General features: G+C 42.6%; 1 protein-coding gene across 14 annotated transcripts in view; it reads left to right on the top strand.

Annotated features, from left to right (window-relative positions):
• mgat4c (mgat4 family member C) overlaps positions 1–25648 on the top strand; it is a 384199-nt gene that overhangs the window by 347302 nt on the left and 11249 nt on the right. The window lies entirely within an intron of this gene.

Below are 25648 nucleotides of genomic sequence, written 5' to 3'. Positions count from 1 at the left end.
GAAGTCCACATTGATACCATTAGGCTGCAGGGTTCCCAGATGGAATATGAGTTGCTGTTCCTGCAACCTTCGGGTGGCATCATTGTGGCACTGCAGGAGGCCCATGATGGACATGTCACCTAAAGAAGGGGAGGGGGAGTGGAAATGGTTTGCGACTGGGAGGTGCAGTAGTTTGTTGCGAACTGAGCGGAGGTGTTCTGCAAAGCGATCTCCAAGCATCTGCTTGGTTTCCCCAATGTAGAGGAAGCCACACCGGGTACAGTGGATGCGGTATACCACATTGGCAGATGTGCAGGTGAACCTCTACTTAATGTGGAATGTCATCTTTGGGCCTGGGATAGGGGTGAGGGGGTAGGTGTGGGGGCAAGTGTAGCATTTCCTGCGGTTGCAGGGGAAGGTGCCGGGTGTGGTGGGGTTGGAGGGCAGTGTGGAGCGAACAAGGGAGTCACGGAGACAGTGGGCTCTCCGGAAAGCAGACAGGGGTGGGGATGGAAAAATGTCTTGGGTGGTGGGGTTGGATTGTAGATGGTGGAAGTGTCGGAGGATGATGCGTTGTATCCGGAGGTTGGTGGGGTGGTGTGTGAGAACGAGGGGGATCCTCTTTGGGCGGTTGTGGCGGGGGCGGGGTGTGAGAGACGTGTTGCGGGAAATACGGGAGACGCGGTCGAGGGTGTTCTCGATCACTGTGGGGGGAAAGTTGCGGTCCTTGAAGAATTTGGACATCTGGGATCATGGGCCCCAGCTATGCCTGCCTCTTTGTAGGTTACGTGGAACAGACCCTCTTCCGCACCTACACAGGCCCCAAACCCCACCTCTTCCTCCGGGACATTGATGACTGTATCGGCGCCGCCTCTTGCTCCCCAGAGGAGCTCGAACAGTTCATCCACTTCACCAACACCTTCCACCCCAACCTTCAGTTCACCTGGGCCATCTCCAGCACATCCCTCACCTTCCTGGACTTCTCAGTCTCCATCTCAGGCAACCAGCTTGTAACTGATGTCCATTTCAAGCCCACCGACTCCCACAGCTACCTAGAATACACCTCCCCACACCCACCCTCCTGCAAAAATTCCGTCCCCTATTCCCAATACCTCCGCCTCCGCCGCATCTGCTCCCACGACAAGACATTCCACTCCCGCACATCCCAGATGTCCAAATTCTTCAAGGACCGCAACTTTCTCCCCACCGACTGAGCTGGGGTAATGGGAGCACTCTTCAGTGGAGGAGGAGGACAAGGACAAGCACATTGGGTGGAGAGCATTGTCCATGGAAGTGCTCAAATGCGATGGGTGCTACAAGCCAGACAAGATTAGATTGACACTCGATTCTACTACAGCAGAACTGAGGGCAGGAGATCATCGTTGACTGTGACATTTTTGGGGCATTATTGCTAAAATCAGGTTGACATTGTGGGGACACAGTTCAGTCTCTTTCCTTTTGCGTTCTCTAAATAAAAACTCATAGTCGTGTCTGTATTTGCCTGTTTGCAGCCTGTAAGCAATATTTCTTTACTGGACAATGGTGTACAATGGGACTACAATGGATACTGGGGACAGAGAGGTGCTTCCTTACAGAGTGTTTAGATAGAACGTTGCTAGGAGCTGGTAAAATGTGTGTGGTGTCGTGGTTAAAACGTTAGCAAGGTGAGAATGGAATTCTACGAGTAAGGGTGTGTCAGACATAATGGATATATGCAGTGTGCCCTTGTTGCAATGCTGGAAACAAACTAAATGACTGAATAACATAATAGGTACAAGAGTCACCATGATAACAGATGAATGGACAACATACAACAATTGCCAAACAGGAATGTCCCCTTACATTACTGGTGACTGTTACTGGTCTCATTGCCAATGCTTGTCCAGCTGCACAGCACCCTTTTCAAAATGACGCAAGTGTAAGTGATGCTGGTGTAAGGACTGATATTTTCTGAGGGCCAAGTTGTTCAGGGAATGATGAATGCTGATATGGAGCACAAGCACCATCGGGGCACAGCAGGTAATTACTGCAGTTAACTTGGCAAAGTAAGCCAAGAAAACTTGCTAAGTTTTGTGGCGGAAGACCTTACAAATCCTGTTGAAAACAGAATTTAGCCAAAAAATTGTAAGATTCAACCCATTAGTACATTGAGATTTTCTGTTGTAACTTTATATAAAAGTTCATAAGAATGCATGATTCCTGTGTTGAGCTCAATAGGAGTACATTTCCTGTTTATCACATTTGCTTTCTGTGCACTATTTGTTCTGTTTAGTGCCAAGTCTGATGAAATTTATTTCTCACAGTGGAGAACTTTACTTTCCAAATGAGAAATCCAGATATTAATACTTATCCTGCACTGCAGGTCTACCAAATATATTAAAAATTGTTACAACTTTTGTTTTTAACTCCCAGCTGACCATTAGCTAACTGTGGCACCAAACCAACATTCATGCAGCCATTGAAAAGGAACGTTATTGGGCCTCATGGTCTTTCAAGCTTGTTCTGTCTTTTAGAAATATCATGACTGATCTGATTTTAACCTCAACTCTATGTTTCTGCCTATCCTCAGAAGTCAGATGAGCCCCTAGTTATAGTCCAACAGGTTTATTTGAAATCAGAGTGTAGCTCCTTCATCAGGTGAAGTGAGAGAGAATCACACAGAACACAGAATTTATGGGCAGAGAGATCAAAAGATCACACAAAGTGAAGTATCAGCAGAACAAATAATAGGTCTCTGCGAGCGATCAAGAGTGTCAGACAGTGTGAGTAACAATGACCTATAATCTAGTCAAATGAGGCAGAGAGATATTTATAAAAATTTTAAAAATAAGGCAATGCCGGAAACAAACTAAATGACTGAATAACATAATAGGTCCAAGAGTCACTATGACAACAGATGAATGGACAACATACAACAATTGCCAGACAGGAATGTTCCCTCCCAGTCAGGGAACATTTCAGTGGTGAAGGAAAATCGGTCTCTGTTCTTTGGGTAAGTGCCTCCAAGGCAGCCTTCAAGATACACAATAATGCAGAATCACCAAGCAGAAACTGATGGCCAAGTTCCATACCCATGAAAACGGCCTCAACTGTGATCTTGGGTTCAAGCCGCGCTATATGTGATCCCACCACCACACTGTTCTGTATCTGTAAAATCTTCCACACTGTCCTGTTTTGGCACACTCACCGTGATGAATTGTTATGATCTCTCTACCTTAATTAGTTTGTATAGTTTTGGATTACTTATTACTCTGGTTAGACCCTCAGCATACAATTGTTACGCCTATCATTTTATTACTGTCATTCAGCTTATTTCCAGCACCACCTTAATTTTATCTTTTTGCAATTATCTCTCTGCCTCATTTAATCAGATTAATAGGTCATCCCTTCCCTGTTAGTCAGCTGTTGATGCTTTACTCACGCCATCTGACATTCTTGATCACCTGCAGAGACCTCTTATTTGCCCTGTCAACACTCCACTTTGTGTGATCTTTTGATCTCCTTGGCCATTGAATTTTCTGCCTATAAATTCTGTGTTTGTGTACTTGTCTCTCATTTTACTTGACAAAGGGACAACACTTCAAAAGCTTGTGAGTTCTAATAAACCTGTTGGACTAAAACTGACTTTAAGTGAATGTTGGACTATAACTGGTCTGACTTCTCACCTAGTACACCCCAGTTCAGCATGTCTCCTCCACATCTGCACATCCTTAGTAATCTTTTCATCTCCTCGGTAATCAAGAATATAGCTGCCTTATCTTAAAGGTATTTAGAGATTTGGCTTTTGAGGAAGACAATTCCAAAGACTTTCAACCCTCTGAGAGAGAAAAAAAGTTTCCTTATCTCCTTTTTAAGTGGCTCAGTAACATCATCTCAGTCTGACATCCTGAGGATGAGCCAATCCTTTTATGTCCATCTGTATGACATGAAGCTCACAAGACAGCATTATCTCCAATCATTCCTGTCCTCTTTCATGGAGCTCTTATACAACAGCATGCAGAAGGGTCTGGACCAGCTATTATCTCTGGATGAGCTGACCAAGACCTTTGCGTCCTTAGAAAAAAATAAAACTATTGGAGTTGACGGCTTACCGGCCGAGTTGTATTCAATTCCGTTGGATTTGATTGGCCAGGACTTGCTGGAGATGTACAACAGTATGCTTCTGGCAGGTAACGTGTGAATCCATGAGGAAAAGTATCATCATCCTCAAGTACAAGATGGAGAGGGAGGAAAATGAGAAATTGGTGACCAATTTCACTGCTGAATGCAGATTACAAAATCCTGTCTAAGGTAATCATCGACTTGGCCCACTACAGTTAAAAATCTGGTGATCAGGTGTAAGTTACTGTTGCTATTGCTTTGTGTGGCACAGGTCTGGCCCATTCCCAGAACCTGCATTGTTGCAGTCACCCAACCCATCTTCCACTTCATCTGGAGGTCTAAAATGAACCATGTCTGCGGGACATCACGTACAAAACTTTGGGTAAGGTGGGTGGGGGGGCGGTGAAAGAAACCAATGCCTCCCTCATCCTAATGGCCACCTTTTGTGTGCGGCTGCATCAAGCTTTCTGTAGACCCTCAGTACACAAACACCAAGTGTCGCTACTTACTGAGGTTCTACCTGTGTTGTGAAGGATGGGCTGGCCTCGGCTCCATGGAACGCCCCAAGTAGTTGTATCACTTCATGTGAGCTGTCCTTCTTGGGGATATTTGCAATGAAAATACCTTTGACCACAAGTCCATCAGGAAGTGCTCAGCACATGGTGTCCTCAGAACCTGTTGTGGAAAGGAGAGGGTGCATTCTGTCGGGATGTTCCCTGAACAAATTGTCAAAGCTATGTGGCAGAATGCCTCATCACCAGAACTTTCCAAAAAGCATCATTGGCTGATGGTGGGAAGGGTGTTATTTGTGAGATCCTTCATGTATGCCCAGACTTTCAGCACTACCACACATTGCCCTTGAGGCGGCTACGGTGAGGTGTACAAATTGTCTTTCACTTCATCGCAACTCCTTCCCGAGTAAGGAGTTGACTTAGACTGAGTGTTGCAGACCTGCACATTCCAAAGTTCCAGTACTGCATGCTGAGGGATGCACTAAAGCTTGGGCCAGCTGCCACCAAGGCACAGTGGATCTTTTGACCAAAATGCAGAGGGGTCCATTCAGTAATCTGACCTTCCTGGTGCTTCAAACATATCATAGAATCATAGAATCCCTACAATGTGGAAACAGGCCCTTTGGCCCAACCAGTCCACACCAACCCTTGGAGCATCCCATCCAGACCCAACCCCCTATAATCCATCTAAGCTAGATATCCCTGAACACTATGGTTAATTTAGCACGGCCAATCCACCTAACCTGCACATCTTTGGACTTTGGAGGAAACCGGAGCTCCCGAAGGAAACCCACACAGACACAGGGAGAATGTGCAAACTCCTCACAAACAGTCATATGTAAATAGCATCTTACATAAGTAAGAAATGCCTTAGGTTTGTTTGTTGGAACGGTCAGGAAAATCAAGCTCCAATACTTGTTTGATTCTCCACATACAAAGACTGCACAGAATTGAGCTGCTTTAGTGACTATGTATCTATATAATTTTTAACAAATAAAGTATATTTTTGAAATTAAAAAAGGTCTGTGTTTGAAATGAGCATCCCCTTATTTTTAAACTATAAGGTCTAGCTCTTGAGTGACCTATAAGAGGAAACATTACTTCCATATTCAGCCAGTCAAGATTGCTCAGAATCTTGTTTCAATTAAGTCAGAAGATAAAGGCGTGGCCCATCTAGCCTTTCCTCATAAGGCAGTCTGCTTGTTCCATATAATTGTCAGTAAACCTTCTCTTCTAACTGTCTCCAATGCATTGACATCTTTCTCTTAAGTGCAGTGGCCAGTACCATATGCAGTGCTCCTGATGCGATCTAATCAATACCCTGTATAACTGAAACATAGCCTCCCCACTCTTGCATTTAATACCCCTCACAATAAAACGTAACATTCCATCCAACAGATCTTACGATTTTGCCATCTCTCTTCTTTGTTCTCCTTCATAAATTCTACACTACAAGGCCTCTTTGTCCCTGACCGCAGATGCCTCAATCCAATAGGAACTTCTACTGCTATTTATTTAGCCATACCATACACTACCAGAACCTCACACTTTGTTATTTTGCACCTGAACCAAAAGAGGTAGTTTAGCTCTGTTCCAACCCCAAAGTAGTTCTCATCCAGAATGGCGGATATCTTTGTAACATTGCCAATCTAGCTCCATCCTACACTGATATACTTCATTTACTTGCAGCTTTGGGGAAAGAAGAGACAGCAAATAAGAGGCATATCATGACTGTTGTATTTTATGCCTCTGAGATATGCAAATATAACACACCAACTTCAGGATTCAATGCTTTAAAATGTCTGCTTTGCCGTACTTACGGAAACATGCCTTAGCTTAGTTTGTCTTCTAAAGTCACCACACTCAAGTTTAATTAATCAGACAATAAGCAATTCACAGACATGCATCTTTAAACATTGAACAACTGAACATTACATCTTCCTTGAAATATCCACCTTGAAATACTTGAAATCATGTTTTAAACTAAACCATCATAACCTACAAGTATAAGCACAGTGAGTCATTCCCTAGGGTTTAGCTTGCCCATTTCCTCTGAGTACAGAAACAGTGTTTGAGATATGGCGGTCTCTGATATTGTAGATTTACAAATGTGAATTTGCGGCTTTGTGTGATCAGATGGAATAGGTGGCTGTTCTCCATTACAGGCACTCATCAGAAATGAATTGCATCGCCATAACTACTCTCCTTGAAATATCTGACTCTATTCACTATCACATGTCATACTTTATGCTGTCATTTAACAATCAAACATTGGGACAAAGTAACCATGTGGTCTACTTTGCTCCTGATAGATTTAGTGCAAATTTTTGCTTATTTGATCAAACCCAATCCCAACTTCAAATTGTAGTGGTCTTGCATGTGTTTGCTTGTTAAAGCTTAGTTTTGCTCTAATATTCTTATTAGATTACTGTGATCACTTCAGAATGTCAGGAACATGCAAAGTTTTGACCAGTCACAATTTTCACTGGTGACTGTCAGGTCAGGAATTGTGGGTGAATCAATATGTGCAAAGTTCGAATATGGTTTGATTGTTCTATCATTATCCTCTGAGACACACGAGCACTCAGACTATCCATTATCATCCTGTTGAATCACTTCATGCCATCATTCAGTTGCAGGTTGTGTCCCAATTCAGATGGTGAATTATGTAGCTTACTATCAACTCCATAAACTGATTGGAAACTAGTATCAGCAGCAATAGTGTCCAATAAACATTGGCTTGCAAACAAACTTGTCTAAAATTTCAATGACCGATTTCTGACCATTTGCTGTGTAGATCCTGAGCACAATGTCAGACTGTGGCAAATGAAAAACAGAGTTTGGGAGAGACACAGGGAAGAAATTGATTGAACAAGGCATTAGACAATGATTTGGAAGCTAAGAGACATCAGAAGGCAGAAATCATAAGGAGATACTGATGTGACAGAATGGAAAAGTAGAGGGATCGTTGTGAACAGAGTGGCAGACAAGTCAGTGCAACAACAACAGAGGGTGAGATTTTAAAACTCATTCAAAATCCACCATTTGCAACAATCTAAAATCAGGCCCAGGTACTAGAGGTAATCTCCAAAATACATTTTTATAAATGAAGCCAGTTTTATTTTATAATGAAGTATGTTTATTTTCAGCACCTTGTTACTGATGAGTATTGAATTCTGTATGTAATGATGTCCACATGGCAGGGCTAATGCTTGCAGAGTAATCAGAAATACACTGCAAAATGACAATTAACAATTAGTAACTGTGAAATAACAAAGACAGTAAATATTATAAGAAGAGACCTAATTGAGGGGTCCAAGTGAATCCGTAAACCTGCTGAAGTACAGTAGTATAACATATCAAGTTAGTATTCCTGATCAAAATTACAAGAACAGAATCTTGTGTTATATTCACCAATCAGCAGCTGATGTGAATCCTTCTATGCTTAGAATGGTATATTTTTCACTGCAAGTGTTTCCTCAATGGAAAGAAAACACTTATGTTGATTGGCTATGTCTGATTTCTTTAAGATTGCAGATTCCCTCACCCCTTTGTAGTGCTGCATAATGTAAAATCTCAAGGACTAAATGTTTGGGTTTTATATGAAGAGTGTTCTCCCCACTTTGCTAAAATGAGTGGACTATAAATGTCATTTAAAGACATTCTTTTCACTATACTTAAAGAGCTACATTTAAGATAATTGCATTCCAATGTTAGAAATCGACTTGATGAAATGGGACGATTTTTCAATGTTGTCGGGACCTTGTGGCCCCATTAATTCTCCAGCATGAAATGTAACTGTCAGATGAGCATACAATTCCTAGATGCCAGCAGTATAATTTCAGTCCCTTGGCACAATGTCTCTCAAACAAAGTTAATAGTCCTTTTGGTTTATAACAACATTTATTGGTGCCAATTTTGGGGTTTAATAACCTATCATTAGTTTGTCGATTCTTCATCCCAAATGAAACTCAAAAGGCAGCAGTAATTCTTGAACTATGCCCTCATTATCATCAGCTGGCAATCTGCACACTGGTACTTTTTTCAAAAGCGTATATTCTTCCGTGATATGTGGGTGTTGCTGACTTAGCCAGAATTTGTCGTCTATTCCTATAACTGCCCTTGAGGAGCCAATCAGCAATGCAATACAACAGACTGGATGAAGGCGTACCAGCGCAGATTGCATAGGTTAGCAGAAAGTTAACCAGGGTGGGTTTGGTTTTTATGTGTAATTCCTGCAGAGGGGGTCCAAATTATTATTATTCTGCACTGTTTGGCAGCAGCCCAAATTCCCCTCCTGACTCCAGGGAAATAATTTTGTGCATACCTTTGTTGGGCTTTTCCTCGTCTATCACTCCATACAATTAAACTAAGCGCTCACAGCTCACCACACATTCATTTACATTTTATAATGATAATGCAGTGTATTGAAATGAGCCAATTGCAGAACCAGACAGGTGCTCAGAGCTGTAAGTTGGAGGATCCTTCCTGAATAACATTGGCCATATTGTTGAGGACAACAGGACATTGGCCCTATTCACGTTAAATGACACAAGTGAAAAACCAATCCCACAGAAAGCAATAATAACAGCAATGCAAATATGTATGTTCTAAGTAAGATACCAGAATACACTGGAAAAATGTCGATGAACAAAAGAAGCTGAGAAAGGTAGTTATTATCTGGAAAATCATATCTGATTATTCAGGTGCCATGGTAGCTTCTGTATTTTACTGTATTTTTTATTTTTCATAATCATAATTGTACATGGAAAGAAAAAACATCCAATATATTCTGGCATTCACTGAAGGATGTAACCAAGTTGTAATTTTATATTTTCATTTCCTGATAGTTACAACAGCATTTTTACCTATGACATGAACACAGCTTTTAAAATAAATTTACCAATATAATTTTCACATTTTTTTTCTAATAAACATCCTTTAATCTTCACTGTCCCAGATTATCCTGAAGGCATGGTGCCCTGAGTTTGATGATTGGCCTGTCTCTAACTAAAAAGGTCATTATTCTTGTGTACTGTTTGATAGTGAGTGTCAGCCAGCTACCCAAATATCGAAGGGCTATCTATATACAAGCTCAATGCTGACTTCATCTGACATCTACATGTTTACACTTCCCATTTCCAGCAGAGGCCACAGATTAGTTACCAAGAATGATGAATGGGAAGGCAGGCTGATTGCTTTCTAAGAGAGAGAGAGATAATGGGAACTGCAGATGCTGGAGAATCCCAGATAATAAAATGTGAGGCTGGATGAACACAGCAGGCCCAGCAGCATCTCAGGAGCACAAAAGCTGACGTTTCGGTCCTAGACCCTTCATCAGAGAGGGGGATAGGGAGAGGGAACTGGAATAAATAGGGAGAGAGGGGGAGGCGGACCGAAGATGGAGAGTAAAGAAGATAGGTGGAGAGAGTATAGGTGGGGAGGTAGGGAGGGGATAGGTCAGTCCAGGGAAGACGGACAGGTCAAGGAGGTGGGATGAGGTTAGTAGGTGGATGGGGGTGCAGCTTGGGGTGGGAGGAAGGGATGGGTGAAAGGAAGAACCGGTTAGGGAGGCAGAGACAGGTTGGACTGGTTTTGGGATGCAGTGGGTGGGGGTGAAGAGCTGGGCTGGTTGTGTGGTGCAGTGGGGGGAGGGGACGAACTGGGCTGGTTTTGGGATGCAGTAGGGGAAGGGGAGATTTTGAAACTAGTGAAGTCCACATTGATACCATTAGGCTGCAGGGTTCCCAGGCGGATTGCTTTCTAATCCTTCTCTTAGGCTCACTATAGCATACAATGTACACTCCAGCTGAGAACAGCTAACACATGTCATGGTGATAAAAATATGAAATATTAAGTATTAAAATCCATCAGGTATTTTAATATATGGGATTTGCAGAGACTGAAATTATTTTAACAACAGACATTGACTTAAATAGCCTCAGGCATCAACTGACACATACGTTGGTCAAGTTCTATGAAACCAACAAGATAGAAAACTTAGTAATTGTGGATGCTGAAGGTGTGAAAGAAAGAGTTCTGAAGAAGGGTCACTGGACTTGATGTTAACTGTACTTTTTCTCCACAGATGCTGCCAGACCTGCTGAGTTTCTCCAACAATTTCTGGATTAGACAACAGACAGTCTGAGCTCAAATTAGCATTGTATCCAAAGGCAATGAAGCCAGTCCAAAAAAACTCTTTTCCCTCCATCTACCCATACCGCTGCTTTTTGGAGTGTACGAAAAGGTCTTCTCATCCTATCTCATTGGCATCATCATTAGGATCTTCACATGTTGGAGATTAAAACATCACCTGCAGACAGGAAATGCAGACAAGCTACTATTGCAAAAGGCTCCCTGTGTCAGAAGCAGAGGAGATTGAGTTTTGAATGGAGAACTGAAATAGGTTGCCTCTGACAAGAGAGGTCGCATAATAAGGGTGTCTGTAAAGAAACATCAGGGAACCAAAAATTTAAAAGGTAACTGCAATCTTCTCTGCTTCAAATCCTAGCGATCAAATTATTGTGGTATCAGTTTAAAACTTTTTTTTTTGCCTCACACACTAGAGAACTCTAAACTATTTATTCTTTTATCTTTTTGTACTGGATATTATTGCCTTTAGGTTGTACTGAGTGTGGGGTCTAGTTCCAGCACAAAGACCCGATGCTTGACATTGTTTTTATTACATTTTCTTGATGTTAGTGGATATTAAAGTTGATTCCTTCTTTTCACCCCAGTAAATTTGTTCTTGCTCCTTATTGTTGGTGGTGAAACGAGTCGACTACATTTTAATTGGAGAAAAAAAATGTAAACCTTTGTTGCAACCCAAGAGGTCAAAATGACTCACTTCTCACTGATATAACATTATTTGTGGAGATTAAAACCTGGTAACGTTCACATTGAAATGATTATTCAGAAGCCACGGTGCCTGTATTTTAATCATTTTGAGAAAGTTATGCTCCATAACCTCCGCTAGGTTATTGTGGAAACAGAACTGCCACCTGGTGGATAACACTGTAAATGGGGAACAATGGAAGAAAGTAGAACCCCATACTGACCGAGAATAATTGTTTTGTTTTTACTTACACATATAAGTTAAAGGTTTTGTAAGAAATTGGATTCTAGTGTACTTCTGATTCACCAGCAAACCATTTATTTCTCCAAATGAAGGAAACCAAAATTCAAAGGAACATTGTATTAGTTAAAAACTGAAAGAATTGCAGCTGCTGTATATCAGAAACAGAAACAGAAGTTGCTGGAAAAGCTCAGCAGGTCTGGCAGTTTCTGTGAAGTTAAATCAGAGTTAACATTTTGGGTCTAGTGACCCTTCCTCAGAACTGTTCTGAGACCCAAAACATTAACCCAATGTATCTGTTAAATTTGTATCAGAGATAATAGGAACTGCAGATGCTGGAGAATCAAAGAACAAAGAAAATTACAGCACAGGAACAGGCCTTTTGGCCTTCCAAACCTGCGCCGATCAAGATCCTCTGTCTAACCTGTCATCTATTTTCTAACGGTCTGTGTCCATTTGCTCCCTGCCCATCCATGTACCTGTCCAAATACATCTTAAAAGACACTAATGTGTCTGCGTCTACCACCTCCACTGGCAACGCGTTCCAGGCACCCACCACCCTCTGTGTAAAGAACTTTCCACGCATATCTCCCTTAAACTTTCTTCCTCTCACTTTGAACTCATGACCCCTAGTAATTGAATCCCCCACTCTGGGAAAAAGCTTTTTGCTATCCACCCTGCCTATACACCTCATGATTTTGTCAACCTCAATCAGGTCCCCCCTCAATCTCCACCTTTCTAATGAAAATAATCCTAATCTATTCAACCTCTCTTCATAGCTAGCACCCTTCATACCAGGCAACATCCTGGTGAACCTCCTCTGCACCCTCTCCAAAGCATCCACATCCTTTTGGTAATGTGGTGACCAGAACTGTACACAGTACTCCAAATGTGGCAGAACCAAAGTCCTGTACAACTGCAACATGACCTGCCAACTCTTGTACTCAATACCCCCCCAATGAAGGAAAGCATGCCATATGCCGGCTTGACCATCCTATGGACCTGCATTGTCACCTTCAGGGAACAGTGGACCTGAACACCCAGATCTCTCTGTTCATCAATTTTCCCTAGGACTTTTCCATTTACTGTATAGTTCGCACTTGAATTTGATCTTCCAAAATGCATCAACTCGCATTTGCCGGGATTGAACTCCATCTGCCATTTATCTGCCCAACTCTCCAGTCTATCTATATTCTGCTATAATCTCTGACAGTCCCCTTCACTATCTGCTACTCCACCAATCTTAGTGTCATCTGCAAACTTGCTGATCAGACCACCTACACCTTCCTCCAAATCATTTACATATATCACAAACAACAGTGGTCCCAGCACAGATCCCTGTGGAACACCACTGGTTACAGGTCTCCAATTTGAGAAACTCCCTTCTACTACTGCTCTGTCTCCTGTTGCCTAGCCAGTTTTTTATCCATCTAGCTAGCACACCCTGGACCCCATGTGGCTTCACTTTCTCCATCAGCCTGCCATGGGGAACCTTATCAAACACCTTACTGAAGTCCATGTATATGATATCTCCAGCCTTTCCCTCATCAATCAACTTTGTCACGTCCTCAAAGAATTCTATTAAGTTAGTAAGACATGACCTTCCATGCACAAAACCATATTGCCTATCACTGATAAGCCCATTTTCTTCCAAATGGGAATAGATCCTATCCCTCAGTATCTTCTCCAGTAGCTTCCCTACCACTGGCGTCAGGCTCACCGGTCGATAATTACCTGGATTATCCTTGCTGCCCTTTTTAAATAAGGGGACAACATTAACAATTCTCCAGTCCTCCGGGACCTCACCCGTATCTAAGGATGCTGCAAAGATATATGTTAAGGCCCCGGCTATTTCCTCTCTTGCTTCCCTCAGAAATCTGGGATAGATCCCATCCGGACCTGGGGACTTGTCCACCTTAATGTCTTTTAGGATACCCAACACTTCCTCCTTCCTTATGTCAACTTGATCCAGAGTAAGCAAACATCTATCCCTAACCTCAACATCTGTCATATCCCTCTCCTTGGTGAATACTGATGCAAAGTATTGGTTAAGAATGTCACCCATTTTCTCTGACTCAACGCATAACTTGCCTTCTTTGTTCTTAAGTGGGCCAATCCTTCCTCTAGTTACCCTCATGCTCTTTATATATGAATAAAAGGCTTTGGGATTTTCCTTAACCATGTTTGCCAGCAATATCTCATGTCCTCTCTTAGCCCTCTTAATCCCTCGTTTCAGATTCGCTCTACATTCCCAATATTCTTGCAAAGCTTCATCTGTCTTCAGTCACCTAGACCTCATGTATGCTTCCTATTACCTCTTGGCTAGTCTCACAATTTCACCTGTCATCCATGGTTCCCTAATCTTGCCATTTCTATTCCTCATTTTCACAGGAACATGTCTCTCCTGCACACTAATCAACCTCTCCTTAAAAGCCTCCCACATATCAAATGTGGATTTACCTTCAAACAGTTTCTCCCAATCTACATTCCTCAGATCCTGCTGAATCTTGGTATAGTCGGCCTTCCCCCAGTTTAGTACTCTTCCTTTAGGACCACTCCGTTCCTTGTCCATGAGTATTGTAAAACTTACGGAATTGTGGTCGCTATTTCCAAAGTAGTCCCCTACTGTAATCAGAGATAACACAGTGTGGAGCTGGATAAACACAGCAGGCCAGGCAGCACCTTAGGAGCACAAAAGCTGATGTTTCGGGCCTAGACTGCATGAAGGGTCTCAGCCCGAAACGTCAGTTTTTGTGCTCCTAAGATGCTGCTTGGCCAGCTGCGTTCATCCAGCTCCACATTTTGGCATCCGTTAAATTGTTACTTTTAGATATGAGTTGTCTTAAATATTAAAATTTGAGGACAAGAGTAAATCTCTGCATGTCTTATTTCCTCAAATTATTGTTTTTGCATTTTTCGCAACGTGTTGAGACATGGATAGAGTCGATAGCCAGAGACTTTTCCCCAGGGCAGGATTGACTGCCACGAGGGGTCATAGTTTTAAGGTGTTAGGAGGATGGTACAGAGGAGATGTCAGAGGGAAGTTCTTCACCCAGAGAGTTGTGAGCGCATGGAATACTTTGTCAGTGGTAGTCGTGGAAGCAGAGTCACAAGTGACATTTAAGTAACTGCTGGACATGCACATGGATGGCAGTGAATTGAGGAGAATGTAAGTTAGGTTATTTTATTTTTGGATTAGGATTAATCCACGGCACAACATCGTGGGCCGAAGGGCCTGTACTGTGCTGTACTTTTCTATGTTCTATGTTCTATGTTTCCTCTTGATCAAAGTAAACACTAATGCTAACAAGCTCAACAGGCCATCTGATTGACATCAGCAGAATCTTGGCTGCTTCAGTTTTACTAAGCAGATGGAACAAACCACTGGACTTTATCAAAGACCTTCTTAAAGTTAAGATTATTTTTATCAGGCTTTCAGTATGTTGACTGTATCATACACTGCTTGGTGATTGTTTGGTCTTGTTTACATAACTAATACTTTAGGGCCTAGCCACATTGTTTTACAGACACTGTTAAAATTACTAAAACCTTTTGTTAAATCTACAAATTAGTTAGCATCAAGATACAAGCTGTTATATCTTCATGTTTCAAGTACAGATGAAGGTCATTATTAAAGCTATTGATTTGAGATTGGTTCCAATTTCAACTGGAACAGTTTTCATTGATTGAGTTTTAATTTAATTTTTACTTTAATTTATCATTTAGTTATTTGTTTATTTTTAATGTAGGTCAGGGTATGCTAATCCTTGGGCCTCATGAATTCCATGACTAAATTCCCACCCTGAAAGTCAACTAAGATGTATGTTTGCTTACGTATGTTGAGGTGGAAATCAGTTTAATTTAATTTGTTTTCTTTTTACTTAAAGATGATTTGTCATTTTATACTGAGACTAGAAATGATGGTTACATGTCAGGGCATAATATAACTGATTATACTGTGATTTGCACTTGATAACTTCCTCTTGTTGTCACATTATTTTTCTGTACTTCCACGGCTGAAAATAGTCAGAATTTTCCCAACACCGACTAATGTGGGCAACGGCAGAAAACTTGGGAAAATCATGAGGAAGTTCTTGACAGTGAAAGCCTAAGTCCCATTTTTCAACATAGGGTTTAATGGCAAGATGCGGTTCAGGCTAATGAGGGGCTGGAGGTCTTTTAGAATGCATTAACGTCACTTTAACCTCACATCGTATGCAGTTTTCCATTCATCCAACCACCAGACAGAAACTCGATGCTAAGAATTTCTGACGCAAAAGCCAGACTAGTTTCTTGGCAACTCCAGCTCACCAGCTACTCCTCTTGGACATCCTGGCACCAACATCTTAGGGCACTTTCCATGCTTTGGGAGTATGTACACCTGATGACATCAATGGACCTTGACATTTGATGTAAACCAGCCTCACCACATTATCATGGCACATATCCAATCCATTCATTGTATGGCTCGAGACTTGAATGCTAGGAAGTTTTCAACGCCAAGTATGGGTAGTTTACTGACCCCCAGTAAAATCCAGAGTACTGCTAACTGTTGATAAAACGCCCCCCACGTTACCCCATTCCTTCCAATGCTTCACCATGAAGATGTAAAACCAGCTAGGTTATCACGATTGCTAGTAGTGATCTGTCAAGGGAGTGAACACATTTCTGTCCAACACCATGCAATGTGTGATAACATGGCGTGGAGCTGGATGAACACAGCAGGCCAAACAGTTTCAGAGGAGCAGGAAAGCTGACGTTTCGGCCCACACCCTTCTTCATAAATGAGGGACAGGAAGGAGATGCTGAAATGAATAGGGAGAGAGGGGGAGGTGTATGGAAGATGGATAGAAGAGAAGATAGGTGGAGAAGAGACAGACAGGTCAAAGAGGCGGGGATAGAGCCAGTTGAGGGGTGTGTACGTGGGGAGGTAGAGAGGAAATAGTTTAGTCCAGGGAGGACAGACAGATCAAGGGGGTGGGATGAGGTTAGTAGGTAGGAAATGGGGGTGGGGCTTGAGGTGGGAGGAGGGGCTAGTTGGGAGGAAGGACTGGTTAGGGAGGTGTGGACGAGCTGGGCTGGTTTTGGGATGCAGTCATGGGACGGGAGATTTTGAAGCTGGTGAAGTCCATGTTAATACCTTTGGGCTGCAGGGTTCCCAAGGAGAATATGAGTTGCTGTTCCTGCAACCTTCGGGTAGCATCATTGTGGCACTGCAGGAGGCCCAGGATGGACATGTCGTCTAAGGAATGGGAGGGGCAGTTGAAATGGTTCGCTGGGAGGTGCAGTTGTTTATTGCGAACCAAGCATAGATGTTCTGCAAAATGGTCCAAAGCATCCGCTTGGTTTCCCTGCTGTAGAGGAGGCCACAAAAGGTACAGCAGATGCAGTATACCACGTTAACCGATGTGCAGGTGAACATCTGCTGGATGTGGAAAGTCTTCTTAGGGCCTGGGATGGTGCTGAGGTGGGGAGACATGGAGGCAGATGTAGCACTTCCTGCGGTTGCAGGGAAAAGTGCCGGGTGTGGTGGGGCTGGAGGGGCGTGTGGAGCGGACAAGGGAGTCACGGAAAGAGTGATCCATCTGGAATGCAGATAAGGGTGGGAGGGAAATATGTCTTTGGTGGTGGGGTCAGATTACAGATGGCGGAAGTGTTGGAGGATGATGCATTGGATCCGGAGATTGGTGGGGTGGTACGTGAGGACGAGGGAGATTCTGTTTTGACTGTTATTGCGGGGAGGGGTTGTGAGGGATGAGTTGCGGGAAATGCAGGGGATACAAGTCAAGGGCTTTCTCGACCACTGAGGTTGGTAAGTTGTGGTCCTTGAAAAATGAGGACATCTGATATGTACGAGAGTGGAATGCCTCATCCTGGGAGCAGATACTGCAGAGGCAAAGGAATTGGGAATAGGGGATGGCATTTTTGCAGGAAGGTGGGTAGGAATGCAAATATTTGCCAACCGCATACACAACAAACATTTGCTTTGAATAAACTGCTATGTGTTGACATCTAAAGGGAATAGTCTTCATTCAAGTCAAGGGAGACACGCTTCAGGCAGGGGATCCTGGCACAGAAGGGAGAAGCAGCCTCCAATGTCAGTCCAGGAGACTGTGCATTATCGCTCAGAGTGGCCACAGTCAGGAAGTCCTAACACTACAGTTTGCAAAGTGGGCTACAGTTAGTCCATTCACCTAATATGGGAAAACAGCTGGGAAGCTGTTCAGCTATCAATCAGGGTGCTAGCCTCTTATTGTTAGGGGCCATTCTTCTAAATGCACTAAGAGGATTTGACACAGTCAGAACTTGGGTCCGACCACCAAATCTCAAAGGGGATTATCAGAGTCCAGTAGTACAAGAGGATGGCTCAGGAACTTAATTGTGGAAAATGGAGGCAGATTGCATGGGTGCAGAGGGGTTTAAAATCAGAAGGGGACACCATAATATATTAGTGAGGGCGATCATAGAGTGTTGAAGTGAAGAGGTTAATGCAAGAGAAGGGTATTCATCAATATTTAGCAATACCCTGGTTTCTCTGTGGGGTGCTACTTACTATATCTGGCTATTAAATATTTGCATGATATGCTGGGGCTGGGGCAATAAAGTCGGAGCCTGAAGATTTTACATTTTTGACTGGGTAAGGACTTGAGGAAGTTCAAAGCTGATGGCGTTAATAGAGTTACCAAGAAGAGAATTGTGAGGAGTGACCTCAGTAGACTTCTAACGTGCTGAAAGTAACAAGTGTGCAATGGAGACGTAAATGGCCGTGACCAAACCCAGAGTGGGCAGTGTAAGTGTTTCATTCCGTGAGGGAGGGGGCTTCAATGTTGAGTGATGTGAGGGTCTTTAGAGGGCACCATCATTACACAGGCACCCATACATGAAAGCTGAAATACATCCATAAGCACTGTACACTTTGTGAATCTGTGGCACTAACCTACTGTGTACAAATGCTTGCCCCAACCTCTCTTGGCCACATCATAGCCTTTAGTGCAATTGATTTGTAAATCTGTGAAGCACAAGCAATATCCTGGGGCCAAAAAGATTGCCAAAAAGAGGGCCAAGAGATCCTCATTGTGAAAATAGCAATCCCTTCCCAAGTTCCACAGTCTGCACTACATGTAGCTCACTTTAGATAACAAAGTGTGAAGCTGGATGAACACAATAGGCCAAGCAGCATTGCAGGAACACAAAAGCTGACGTTTCGGGCCGAGACCCTTCATCAGAGCTCTGATGAAGGGTCTAGGCCTGAAAGGTCAGCTTTTGTTCTCCTGAGATGCTGCTTGGCCTGCTGTGTTCATCCAGCATCACACTTTGTTATCTTGGATTCTCCTGCATCTGCAGTTCCCATTATCTCTGATCACAAATGTAGCTCACTTTTGCAGCTTTGACCATCAAACATCATGTAGCGCTAAGGAAGGCTAGCCTCTGTACTTTTAATATTGCAGTTACAACCAGACAATCATTCATAAACACAGCCGATGAAAAAAGTGATTTGCAGTGATATGTCGCCCAGGCAAACCCTGCGCTCTCAGAAAGTTTTCTTCCTTTTTCCACCTGCCACGAGGTCTAAGTACAGTCCTGTATTCTACAGTCGAAAGTGAAGAGAGCTTGTCTGTTTCAGAGATTTTGTCAGTCTGGGGACATGGGTGTTCAGAGGATGCGGACACACTGAGTGACTCCTGCCCCAGAGGCAGGAGCACACACTTTGGCTTGAACTCCCACAGGGCTGAAGATGGCAGACAAGGGAGAGGTAGAAGGCCCAGCCACCTCTAGAGTATCCTGAGATAAGATCTCATGGTTCGTCCTCTAGCTGGGCCTCCTGGCACTATCCTGTTTCCTTACGAGGAAGAGACTCCCATAGCGAGGTCATAGTCTCCTAGTCATTACTGCTGAACACTGCACTATAGGTCTGCACACATGTCTTGCAGACTGAGAGATTGCCGGAACTGTCTATGCATGGCAGCTGCCAACCTGGCCATGGATACTGCCAGACACAAGCATACCAGCAGCAGCATGGTACAAACAGCGAGTCTGCAGTCCTGCAACATTCAGGTCAGATTGCCCAATGCCCCAAGAAACCTGCCTGCTGCTCCTGTGTCTGCTTGTGCCTGTCAATGAAGACACAAATTGCTGACACCCTAGGGCCCTCTCTTCCCTGAAGCTGAGCAGTTGCCTAGTCTCCCACAGCCCTCTGAGTGCTAAGACCTGGGGCATTTCCCACTCATCCAGCTGAGAAGATGTTGGCAGGAAAGTACTTGCCAGCTTGGGCTCCCAACTCTAATCTAGAACATGTGCTCACCAGTGGGTCAGTATCTGAAGTTGCAGAGACTGCAGGAGATAATGTAGTCAGTTGAAATAATTCCAGGTATACTGTCAGCAGCTCGCATGTGTGTAAGTAGGCTGCATAATTTAACCTACTCTAACTGCACAATCTTCCCCAATACCACCAACCACCCCCCCCCCCCCACCCCACCGTGGAGAGGGTTAAAATCATTCCTAAAATAGACACTTTGACTGTCCAAGACAGCCTGAGTTAACAAAACGATGAAGCCAACTCAGGAAACTTGCTCAAAGTTGGCACAGAGGCATTGCTCTGACCTACTTGGAGTTAAAAATATGTAATTACATAAATCAAACTGGAAGGCAACAGACACTTTAATTGATGGATGCAGTAGTGTCTTGGCTTCATGTTAAATACACAACAAAAGGAGAAATTGAGAATTGTTTGTCTCCACATTAATAGAGTTCCATTTCATAAAAGTGTTTGATAAATTGAGGCTGGATATTACATACCTCTTCTGGGTATGTTTTCGATGGGGGAATTCACAGATACTCATGATGCCCCCTTTCCCTCGACCTCATTATATTAGCTGTGGGTAGCCACAAAATTGGTAGCCCACTCACCATCTGTCAACAAATAATTCACGCTCAGTTGAATTTGTGAAAAGCTCAATTGCAGAAAGAAAAATGCATTAAAACATAGATAAAATGCACTTCTGTCAACTGGCCCTCTAATCAGAGTAATCTCTTGTGCTGGACTGACCAATTAACCTAACCAGAAACAACACTTACCCCATGGCAGTCCTTAGCTGTGGCTAATTGTAATTGATTAACAACAGGTAAACTGCAGCGTGGGGACTAACTGCAAAGTTCACTCACCCTTCACCAGTCACTCATACACCCTCAATCACTCACACTGTCTATATAGCAGGAGCCAGGGGAGGGATGCCATTGTGGGCTAACTACAGGAGGGGCAGGGAAAATGACAAGGGGTTGGTGGTGTGGGGTGGGATGCAGAAGGACACCAACCCAGGAAATGAGAAACAAAAACAAAGTTGCTGGAAAAGCTCAGCAGGTCTGGCAGCATCTGTGGAGGAGAAAACAGAGTTAACGTTTTGGGTCCGGTGACCCTTCTTTTCCCCAGGAAATGAAGAGATGGGCTGAATGGTCAGGCAGTGGTGACCAAAACCCCAAGGCAAACAGTTCCAATATTATCCAGCCCATGCCACAATCTGTTTGAACCTGACTGGGATGCTCATCCCATTCTCTCCACAAGATTTTTTTTTAATGTAGGAAGGAAGGAGGGGGTGGACAGAGGGAGGGAAGGCAGGGGCCGTTCAGTATTGTCAATTACTCATTGGGTCAACCCCCAGAAGACAGTACCTCCATTTCCTTCCTCCCCAATCTGGACTTTAAAACTCACCCCTCCACCCACACAGGCCAGTCTAAAGTGACTAAATTCACTTTGGCCCAAATCTCCTGATTTACCCTGGTCTGGGGGCTCCTTTGGGACTGGCTGTAGTTCTCAAGGTAACCACTAGGAAGCTCTGGAGCTGCCAAGACGCATGGATCTGCGATGGAGCAGGCCCTGTCAACCACCACTGCCCAAGTTTCCATTCACAGTGAGTGTACGGTTGAGCAGTCCAAATGATGCCTGACCTGTAAAACCTATGCAAAGATTTTTATAAAAATGGAAAGTATTTTTAAAATTGTAATTTTTCATGCAGTATTATTGTTCCCTTTGAAAGCAACACCCAAATTTGTTTTGCCATCAGGTCATTTAGTGTGGAAGGAGTAGAGAAGTGAGACATTAAGATTTTATGAAAATTTTACCATATATAAAACAGACAATTGCACTTGAAGAAATACTCTTGAAAATGAAGCCACAAGGTGTCACAAAGGTGTGGAATTCCAATCATGGCAATGCACCAACAGGGTGTTTTAATAAAGACAGATAATTCTAGAATAACGAAACACATTAGTTCACATCTGTGAAAGAGAAAACAGGCTTTGACATAGTTTGTGCATACCTTTTCTTGAATTTATAATTATTGCAATGAGTTGGCCCATGCAGATATTTGGGGATTTCTACAGCTTTTTGCTTTAATCATTCATAGAATCATATAAGCCCTCCAGTGCAGAAGCAGGCCAATCAGCTCTTCAAACCCTCATCCTGGAACATAAATGTTGCTGGAAAAATGAGATTTTATCATCCATCTACAATTGCCCTTGAGGTGCTGATGTTGAGTGACTTTCTATAACCGCTGCTGTCCACATGGTGTATGTACGGCCACAATGCTGTAAGGGAGTTTCGGGGTTTTGACCCAATAACAATGAAATGACAGCGATTAGTCCGAGTTGATGACACATCCTTCTGCTGCTGTGCATCTGTGGTTGTGGGAATGAATGTTGAAGGTGTTAATGGAGTGCAAGTCAATTGGATTGCCTTGCCTTGAATCATTCTAAGCTTTTCTCAGTGGTTGATGCTGCAGTCATCCAATTAAGGGCAGATTATTCCATCATACTCCCGACTTGTAGATGGTGGACAGGCTTTGAGATGTAAGAAGGTGAGTTATTTACTATGGAAATCCCAGTCTCTGACCTGATCTTGACACACACCCCGAAGGATATTGAATGTCCCCCATCCTGAAAGCATCCCTGCTCCCAGCCCCCAAAGTGTCCTGCAGCCCTATCTGGAAGGTTCATCTAGTTCTCCAAAGGAGTATTCCTGACTACTTAAAAGACAATAGACCTGTCCCTACCTAGTCTAAGCTTCACACCTCAGATTCCGAAATTCTGTTTCAATTTCAACTGTTCGTTTGAATGACCAATGGTTTCCAAGAATAAAACATATGGGAACAATAGCCAATCTATCCTGCCCCTGCAAAAACAACAAAGGCTGAACTCAAGATTTGGACTTGAGGTTGCTCGCAAATTTTGGCATTTGTGCCAAAGTGGAGATGCTCTCCATTTTGACAAAACTCAGTCTGTCATTTGTCCTACACTTTGTGTTAGCTTATCATGTGTCTGTTGAGTGTTTATATCCTATAAAGTATAAATTCTGTTGGTCTCCTGTTAACAAGTTGATCTTGTAAAATTTGGCTGAGTGTCTTCTGCTGCCTGTAAAATTTGAATAGCCTTCTCCAAAGTTAAATCTTTGGACTGCAGTAATTATGTCAAACAGTGATCAATAATTCCAAGCACAATTCTGTCTTTTATGAATTCTGATTACCAAGCTCCAGCATCATAGTTTTTCACTCAACTGTAAAAGGTCATTAACGAAGTTACCTACAGATTCCCTTGATGCTGAACTCTACTGTTAAGTATTGGCCCTTCAAGACTTATGTGCTCTCACGTTAAAGTAATTATCATCTTTTTATGTTTCAGTGATTTATGATGTTGAGTGCTTACAGATGTTGGATAATAAAGCCAGTTTTTATCATTTTATACAAATCCATTTTAGTTTATATTTTGTTGTTGGCATTAAACAGAAATCTACAGCTGATGCCAAGCTTAAGCAGGGTTTCAAATAAGGCCTCCATTGGAGGAACAGCTTAATGTTGATGCTGGACCCTCATTAAGTCAGTCAAATAGGCCTTGTGTCTTAGGAACATATAAAACAGGCCAATTTAAAGCAAGTTAGGACCTAGTGTGACTTACAGTAAAACACTGGCATTAAGTGATTAAAGAAGTCAAGGGCAGGGAGTGAAAGAAATGGTCTTTTGCTTTTCCTAAACCGCTTCAGCTTCAAGAATTGATTTTTATTATGTTGCAGGAGAAGAAGTCATTTATTTGGTGAGTGTCTGGAAAGTGACTATGGTCTATTCTATCCTAAGGTTCAACATTGTATAGCAACAGATGGCAAGGCTAATAAAAAGCATAATTAAAACATAACTAAACATAAAAAAAGTGATGCCATAGTATCCTCTTTTAGTGAAGCTTCACATTCTACATTGTGCAATCCTGCTGTTATTCACTTGTTCTAAGTTTCAAATTATTTAATACAGCAATAAGCAATACTGTATCTCAATTCTGCCTATTGGGCATTTCTCCACATTTTTTTCCTGATCACTACAGCGGCTTGCTGCTTTCTGGAGGTTTTCCCATCTAAGATGGCTGTTTCCCCTTTTTTCATGGGCAAACGGAAGATTTTCAAGCCTTTTGTGGTCTGAAAACCCATGCACATTTTTGTTTTAAAATAAACTTCTGAGACCATGGCCTTAGCAAATATTCCTACTGCCTTGGATGGCAAGGTTGACTCAAGCAGTTCTTTGGAATTGTGTTAAATATAGTTAAGAGAAGCATTGACAACAGCAATTCGATTAAGTATGAACATCTATTGAATAATAATAAAAGACAAAAAAGAAAGGAACATTTATTACATAATAAAATGAATGAAAAGGGGAGGGAAAAAAACTATAAGCCTCACGCCCTTCTGCCTGTTGGGAACTGCTTGACTGATGGCTGGTCGGCTGGCTCAGGTTGTTCCTGGCACCATTCATGATTCTCGTCCGAGGCGAAGCCCAGTGACTTGGAATGAAACTCTTTCTCTTATACAGTGTAACAAACATAGAAGAGCAACTACAGAAAAGCATGTTTTTTGTGCCTGCTTCGGCACGTGCAGGAATATTCACATGACTCATCCAAGGCCATGCTGCCGTCAAATATCATCAACGAGCTTAGCCCTTCAGTCCACCCTTTACAATCCACCTCATTGATATTTGACAGCACATGGTACAACTGCTGATGCAGAAGCAAATCATCAATAGCTGCATGGGAACATATAATAAGAGTATGTAATCTACAATCGAAGATTAAAACAACAACAAAAATAACTAGCATCAATATGAACAATACAACAATAGACTGTATCACCAAATTAATGATTGCAGTGGACGTTGGGTACCAGCCCTTTATCCCATCCCTGATGTATGGTCATAGAATCGACAAGTCATGTGATATAACTCTCTGCCTCCAATGGAAACAAAATTGAGAGGACCCCACAGAGGATTAACATTCCCATGCTCACACCAATAGCAGTAATATCCTTAATTCGTTTTTTTTAAATCCTCCAGTTCCCTATCCATAGATCATCTCACCCAATATCAGCAAAATAACATCATATCAGGACTCAAAATTTCTCCAGTTCTTTTCATATGTATCTGTCTTGAGGATACTTCTTCAATATGTTTCCTTCCTTACCAAATATATGGATGATTGTATCATTGAATGGTAACTACCTTCATACGTAAGTACCCCATTTGAGCTACAATATACATAAGATCAAATAATACAGCTGTAATTTTCATCAAGCTTTACCTTCAACTTATGCTTCCAGCCTTTTATTTTTCCCAGGGTTCCCTTACCACAGACTCTTACCCGATCTGAGTCTTAATTCAGCCTTCCTTCACATACACTAACTGTCCTAACACACTGCAATTTCACCTATTGATTTAAACACTGGAATACATGCATCATACAAACACTCGAGATGGGGCATTTATGTCATCCACTGGGCTCTTTTACTCAGTCTACTATTACTTCTCTCAGAGTCCATATTCTTTCATTTCTGAAAGACTTTTTCATAATCGTCAAAATAGCTCATCTTATTTTGTTATAATTCTTTTTACACTAATACTACCTTTACTGTTTTAAAGGGGTAATAGGAACTGCAGATGCTGGAGAATCCAAGATAACA

The sequence above is a fragment of the Stegostoma tigrinum genome, chromosome 18 (genome assembly GCF_030684315.1).
Source record: "Stegostoma tigrinum isolate sSteTig4 chromosome 18, sSteTig4.hap1, whole genome shotgun sequence".
Classification (NCBI taxonomy): domain Eukaryota; kingdom Metazoa; phylum Chordata; class Chondrichthyes; order Orectolobiformes; family Stegostomatidae; genus Stegostoma; species Stegostoma tigrinum.
This window is presented reverse-complemented; position numbering and strand designations above follow the sequence as displayed.